Here is a 7,915-nt window from a genome sequence, read left to right on the forward strand (position 1 = left end):
GGGAGTTATTGAGGGTTTTGGTTTGTATTTTTATAGTTAATATGCCCCAGTACTACTGCTGGCCTCGGGGTTGTAGGCAGAAAGCTGTGTATGTCTGTTAGTCTACTAATTGCACGCTACCAGCCCTTAGTAGTTGTAGGCAATCAGCTGTGTCATTGATGCTTTACTGAGGCTTAAATAAAAAGAATTACTCCATAAAATCTGACTTCACCATAAGTTAGGATTTCAAATTGTGATTCCAGTGACACCAAACATGAACTGATTATCTCTTCCCATTTGGAAATTACACTTTTAAAATGAAATAGGGCAACTCCAATTTTATCATATTGGAGAGCTCGGCCTTGCAGTAGTGAACAGAATTTTTCAGTTCAGTTCATAATTCTTTATCTTTGCACATTGGACATAAAAGAGCATGCTAAAACACAGTGCATAAATACAAATAAAACAGTAAAATCATTTGTGCAAATCTTACAGTTCATAAGACTTTCATTCAAATGTGGCATATTACACATCATAAAATCCAAATTTGACTAAATTTAAAATCGCAGACTATGAATATGGTTAAGAAATAACAGCATATAATGGGGTCTAATCCTTCTGCTTGCCCTCATTTTCTATATAAGCCTCCACATGTACATCAATAACTGAGAAACCGCAACGACAATAGATTGCCTAGTATCACTGCTTAGAATTCTATATGCAGTCCTAAAATTCCACAAACCTAGATTATGGCGTAGTGGCAAGATCCACTTCTTTCAGAAGCCTTGGAAAGCCGGACAAATAAAAATACATGCTCAGCCGATTCCTTCACTTTGGGGGCAGAACGGACCGAACATGTTGCAATCACGAGGGTAGCGTTTCCCTTTGGCGATGAATGAGCAAATGGGCATGATCCCCATACGCAGTTTAATATATAAGAATTCCACAAGGGGGAGTTAATCTCATCCAAGAACACCTCCAGATGGTAATTTACTTTAAACTCCATGAAGTATAAGGTGAGAGATCCAGCCCTGGAGAAATTCAGAGTTAGGTTGTCAATATGGTGCCAGTAGGCACCCTTTAGTTCTGACTTGCAGACTAAAATGACATCTGCATGGGAGGACCAGAGATTCTTGTACCCAATCTGGCACAGACGATCTTTCATGGTTCAAAACCAGGCGATCTAACAAGACCCAGAACTTTCTCTAAAGCCTTACAAAATTGCAAAAGCTCTAGGGCTACCCAAAGTCTCTACCAGTAAAAAAGTGACTTTAAGCCAGCCATATCATTAATGTGTCTAAGCCCATAGTTCAACCGTAAGGGAACAAGTGGGGTTATAGCTGGCAAGCTACTTAAGCACCTCATAAAATGGTTTTCTATTATCTCAAGAGGTCTAATATATTGAAAGCCCATGAGTATGCGGGGAGGAGCTTCTGCTGCAGCAAGGAGCCTGGAAGGAGAATGCGGCAATGGAGAGGATGCATGGAGGTACAGCTAAAGCAGCGCCAAGTGGAGTGCACTGAGCCACCTTGTGCTTGAGGCAATTGCGGGACTGGCAAAGAACATCTCTCAAATTGGGACTGAGCTACTCCTAGCGCAGAGACCATTTTCAGCCGAAGTCATGACGGGCCAGGGAGCAAGAACAGCAAAAACATCCTGGTGGGATCAAGGTGTCTTTTCAAAACTATTACCAATCCCTTTATATGGAAGGTACCAAAGGGGAAGCTAATCCGGAATATGAATACCTAAATGCAGTATCCCTTGATAGATTATCCAGAGAAGAACAAGAAGCTTTAGAAGGGCCTTTACACTGGAAAGAGATCCTCCTTGAGTTGACTAGTCTACCCTCTGAGAAAGCCGTGGACACTGATTGTATACCCACTGAATTTTACAGAATATTCTCTGGGCAACTTAAAGAATGTATTATGAGCCTGTTTGATCAAATATTTGTAGGATTGACTCCTTGTAGTTCTTGGCCTTCTGCCAAAATCGTCGTGTTTCCCAAGAAGAATAAACAGATACAGGAACTTGGTTGCTATCGCCCGAGCATGTTAAGACTCTAAAATGTATTCTGCGATTTTAGCTACATGTTTGTATCGGGTAATTCAAACAGACGGCAATATGGGTTTATCCCCGGGAGAGGCACAACAGACCATATTAGAAGAGTTATTTCACTCTTTGACATAGGCACAAGTGTCAGGGGACCCAATGGCTTTGATTCTGCTATATGAGGAGAAAGATTTTGATAGGGTCATCTGGCACTATCTCTGGGCTACTATGCAAAGAATGGGTATTGGAATGGTGTTTATCCAGGCAGTAAAAGCCTTGTATTATAAACCTGTTGCCAGTGTATTTGTATCCGGAGAACTGTCGTATCCTTTTTTGATCACGACAAGGCTGTCCGTGCTCCCTGCTATTATATGCAATTTACATTGATCAGTTCATACACAGATTTGAGAACAACATGGCAATTCATCCGATACAAAAGACACACAATTGATGGACGGAATGTAGAATAAATCAAAACATTCTCCCCCAGTCAAGAGATCTGGGTTAAATCCATCATTCTTTTGCTCACCATGCCACACAAGTTTAGACCTGGCCATATGCAAATCAGTCTTGACCCTGTGCCTCATGGGAACAGTCCAGCCTGAACTGCCAAGCCAGGTCCTCCCTGGACCGGAAACAAGCATCCCAGGACTGGTTTCGGGGTGTCACCCCTCTTCAGCCAGGATAGCTTGAATCCAGTGGCACAGTGAGCCCGGGACCTACGTCTAGGCATACCTGGCGCACTTAGGGCGAGAAAGCAAAAGACACACAATTGATGGACGGAATGTAGATGGGTATGCTCAGACGTGAGTCCTGTGCTCTCTATGCTACTGGAATCAAGCTATCCTGGCTGAAGAGAGGTGAAACCCTGAAACCGGTCCTAGGATGCTTGTTTCCAGTCCACGGAGGACCTAGCCTGGCAGTTCGGGCTGGACTGTTCCCATTGGGCACAGGGTCAAGACTGATTTGCATTTGGCTGGGTCCAAACTGGAATGGCATGGTGAGCAAAAAAACGATGGATTTAGGCCCAGATCTCTGTACTGGGGTGAATGTATGACATTGTTCTGCATTCTGTCCATCAATAGTTCTTTTTGCAATTCATCCGATACAAGCACGAGGGTATGAAACCAAGACATTGGCATATGCCGATGATATTGCTCTTGTAACATATAACCTGGCGAAGGCCCTCAAATTAGTCTAAGAAGAAGCCTTAAGTTTTGGGACTATCCCCCGACACACCTTAAATAAAGACAAGACACACATTGTTATTAATGGTAAGACACTTCTGGTGGATAATTGAGTGGTTCAAAATTCAGTCTATTTGGGTGTTAGTATCACAGCCAGCCTAGATAAAATTATTAAAGAAAATATTGATCCTCTTATTGGGAAGTCCAAAAAAGAGCTCTGTAGATTAAATAATTTACGTCTCTCCCTGGTAGGCAGATGTAATATTGTGAAGATTATCTTTTTTCCCCAAATTTTGTAATTTTTCAGTGCTATCCTATTAGAGTTCTCGAACCAGTGGCTGAAGAAGCTTGATGATATATGTTCACGATTTTCATGGACTTACTTGACACCAAGAAGATCTCTGAAGTGCCTCCCACTCCCAAGAGTGGGTGGGCCTTACTTAATCTTAAATCATACTCCTGGGCCACTACTTTACAGTATAGCACTGTTTTATTACAGGAACTGCAGAGTGGAGGTGCGGAGAACCGCATTCCATCTCCCTTTGAAACTTTAATTGCCGTAGAGGCTTGGGGATGTTTCAGGCAGCAGCTGGAATTCAGCTACTACAAGAGAGTGTGATTTAAGACTGTTTTAGGTGCATTTAAGGTTAAGATGGCTGTTTGTAGTTTGTTGGGAATAGGTAGATTAAATTTCTATATGCCCTTTCAGAATAATAATAATACACCGGAAATGTTCAGGGATCAATACACGCATACCTGGATTAATGCTGGGCTGAATAGAGTGGGGGCTTTTTTTTCTCCCCAATGGATATTGCCTCATTTGAAGAACTCAGAACTGAGTTTGACATTAGTCAGAGGGATTTTTTCAAATACCTCCAAAAAACAGATTTCTTGCAGCGTAAGGAAGAAGGATCATAAGGTTTCCTAAAATTGATCTAGTGGACAGACTGATTGGCCAGAATAAATGCTGAATCGGGACAATATACCATCTATTGAACTCAGTAATGAAAGATGACCAAGAAAAATATTCCCAATAATGGAGATATCGGAAACGGTATTCCTTAGATCTTTTTCACTAGCACACTCTGTTATATTGCCGGCAAATTTACAAGCCCAGTTCTATAAGACATTCTTTTTATATTATATACCGTATAGGATTGCCGTATGGGGGAAGGTAAAGGAATGTGTTGCTCCCGTTGCTCTTTATATGGAGCGGATATAGTACATATGTTTGCATCATGTGGAGCTTTTTCAACTCTGAAAAATGAAATCACTAGGGGCCTCATGTAGGTAGCCAAATACCGGTCGGTAACGGCCGATATTCGGTAAATATGCCGTTACCGACCGGTATTCAGACAAGTGAGATGTAGGAGTCCAAAAACCACTTTTCGGTAAATATGAGGCGGTAAATACCGATTCATATTTACCGAATTCCAAAATACCGATTCAGATTTACCGAATACATAATTAACGAATCGGTAAATATGAAGTGGTAAATATGAAGTGGTAAAAATTAAAATGACATGTAGGAGCACTCGGTAATGAAGAAATCCAAGAAAATCGGTAAATAAGAGTCGGTAATTAACACGGATTGAAAGCAGGTGGTAACCATCAACAGTGCAGATAAGCAATCCCAAAATGCAACAGCGTGGACAACATGGCCGCTATGTACGTCATTGCAAGGCGCCTACGTCTACAGGCAGCAGGACTGAGGGTTTGGCGACGGGAGGAACGCATCCACAGACAGCGCATCACACTATTCCAGCTGACTGATGCAGAGATACATGAGAGGTACAGGCTACACCCCGAAACCATCATGGACTTAATCAGGGACCTGCACCCACTCCTGGACCAGCCAATAAGAAGGGCGCACGCCATACCCCCACATGTGCAGGTGCTCTGCAGCCCACATCTGTTGGCATCCGGCAGTTATCAGGTGGTGACAGCTGCGGTGGGTGGTGTATCCCAGAGTTGCCTGTCCCGTTCCTTCAGGAATTTCCTGGATGCCATGATGCAGAGAATGCACCACTACATCAGCTTCCACAACACACAGGCTGCACTGCAGAAAACAAAATCAGACATTTCTCACATGGCACAGTTCCCCCATTTCATTGGCTGCATTGATGGTACACACATCCCACTCTGTCCACCAGCTGACACAGAGCACATCTACAGGATCAGGAAGTCCACCCACTCCATCAATGTGCATACCGAATTGAATGATTTTGTGAATGGTCCTGTGGGTGGCAGAACCAAAAGGTGGGCGTATGCTATTTACAACGAAGTCTGCAAGTTGTCGCACAGTGAGGCGGCTTCCAGATTGAGAGCTATTGACCAAGCAAACATGGAGAAGGCCTTAGCCGTTATAGATAATAGCTTTAGCACTCTCTCTTCTAGGATTCATACATGAGACAATAGGCACATGCAAGTACACGGCGCATGCAATGTACAAGCCCCGAATTTTGCGTGCGTCCTACGAGGTATCCCAGTGCCTGTGATTACACCTTCTTTCACTCTGCTTGCAAACGGTATTTATTTAATTTTGAATAATGAAGCTTGCTGCGGGATGTGAGTGGGAATCCCGTACATAACTGTCTCGCATAAAGTTGTCTGCTGCAATACTGTTCTTTTTCCACCCCCGCATGTGCGGCTGGATGTTTCCAACCTTGAAAGCAGAGTTCAACAAGTTGAGCAGAATAGAGCGCTATTGTCCCACAAAGAGGTGCCTTTGACTTCCTCTCGTGAAACATTTGTCCTTCACGTTGCTAATACGCGCACTGAGGTACAGGCGCCTCTGAATACTGACCTCCCCCTGCATTTCGGCTCTTTGATCCAAACTATTTTCAATGCCTCGTCCACGACCGGCCTGGCTCATTTTTTGAAACATGTGGCCTCGGGTCTCGTGACCTCTTTCCAAACTATTTTTTGGTGTAATTCCGGCATTTGTTCATTCACTTTTCTCGAGCATCTTTGGAGGTGTCCCGCTGCTCCTGGCGCTAGTGGCAGGTGTGCTGCTTTTCCTTTTCATACTCCGGAATGGCTGCTCCTTCTGTGCCACACGAGCACCTGTCCCGTCTGCATCTTCTTCGTGATAGGATGCTTGACTTCTATGGTACTTTGCCATTGGCGACTTTGAGCCTGGCTTATGGATTATCCTTCAGGTATTCCTACTTCACCTGCGTACAACCTGTATTTCACTGCCTGGATTGTCCCTTTGAATGGCCTCTGGATTTGTGCTTGACCAACATGGTGTCTCCGGTGCCGGATTTCGATCGACTGATGAGGCCCTTAGTGTCTCACGAGTTTGCCTGTTCTGGTGTCCGGATCATGGCGTGTGGTGCGGCGCATGGTATCCTGGGTAATTGGGACATCTCAGCGGCAGCCTACGACTTCTTGTCTATGAGCTATTTGGAGGAACATTCCGGGTGCCCTCTGATTGTGCTAGAGGCTCCGTTGGTTGGAGAACACGTATGTTCCTTTTCTTTACTGAATTGGATGGCTGAGACTTTCAGTGGCCCTGCAAACAATTTTTTGTTGGAAGCCGTGGCCACATATGCTGCCTATACATTCATGGATTAACTGGATTGTCGTCCATTGCGCCTGTGCTACTGGACAGCACCCTGGCGCAACATTTATTTCTCTTATTTCTCTTTTTTCTCTTCCTGATGGTCGGCTTGAGTTGTTTACTATACTTGCATTGTGTTTTTTGGAATATTATGCTGCAATTAATTGGACTTTAGGACTTTGGCGCTGCATTGGTTACGCCTTGTTCTGCTCTGACGAAACTGAACTCTGCGTTCTCTCTTTTCTTGCCTATTAAATATTGCTTCGCTCAAGGGGGCGTGTAGTGAGTTCTCCCTGAATACGTACATACATTGTTCAGTTAGCATAACCACGTTGAATGTTATGTAGCCATCTTTTTGTCTTTGCACACGACACTGCGTTTACATGTTCTTTCTTGAATAAACTGCTGACTCGAGACTTCCTTCAGACGAGTGCAATCTGTTGTTACCATCCCAAGCTCTGCGCAGCGACCTTGGTCTGTACATGCTGTGACACACAGTCTGGAATTTTACACAATGCATGTTTTCCACTCTAGGTTGATCGACCCACTATTTAGCCATGACACACGCGCAGCTGCAAATACCTGAAAGTTGGTGCTTTTCATATCACAGACATCATGTTTCTTATTCAGACCGAAGACGAGCCTTCCTGCGAGAAGGCTCCTGATGCTCCTGTGATGTGATTTCACTAAGCTGATTTTTGAGGTATGGGGTCCCCTATTCAAGCCTAAGAGACCTTCTATTATAGCATAATTATGATATTAGCTACTTAGTTAAGGGAAGGTGGTAGTATCCTCGGTATTTTCCGAATCGCTAAATACCACCTCGGTATTTTCCGATTCGGTAAATACCACCTCGGTATTTACCGATTCGGTGAATTCCGATTCGTGATTACCGAATGTTACCGAATCGGTAACTGTTACCGAATTTTTACCTACATATAACTTAACGATTCTAATTTAACGATTCGGTACGGCTCGGTATTTAAGAACCGGTAAAATTTATTTACCTACATGAGGCCCTTGATGTTTTAATGATTTGCTGAAGTGGAAGGTATCCATAACTCTGACACTGATTTTATTGGGGGTACAAGAAAGTGAGATAGGATAGGGTGGTGGCACCTTGCTTTGCGTTTCT

The sequence above is a fragment of the Triturus cristatus genome, chromosome 8 (genome assembly GCF_964204655.1).
Source record: "Triturus cristatus chromosome 8, aTriCri1.1, whole genome shotgun sequence".
Classification (NCBI taxonomy): Eukaryota; Metazoa; Chordata; class Amphibia; order Caudata; family Salamandridae; genus Triturus; species Triturus cristatus.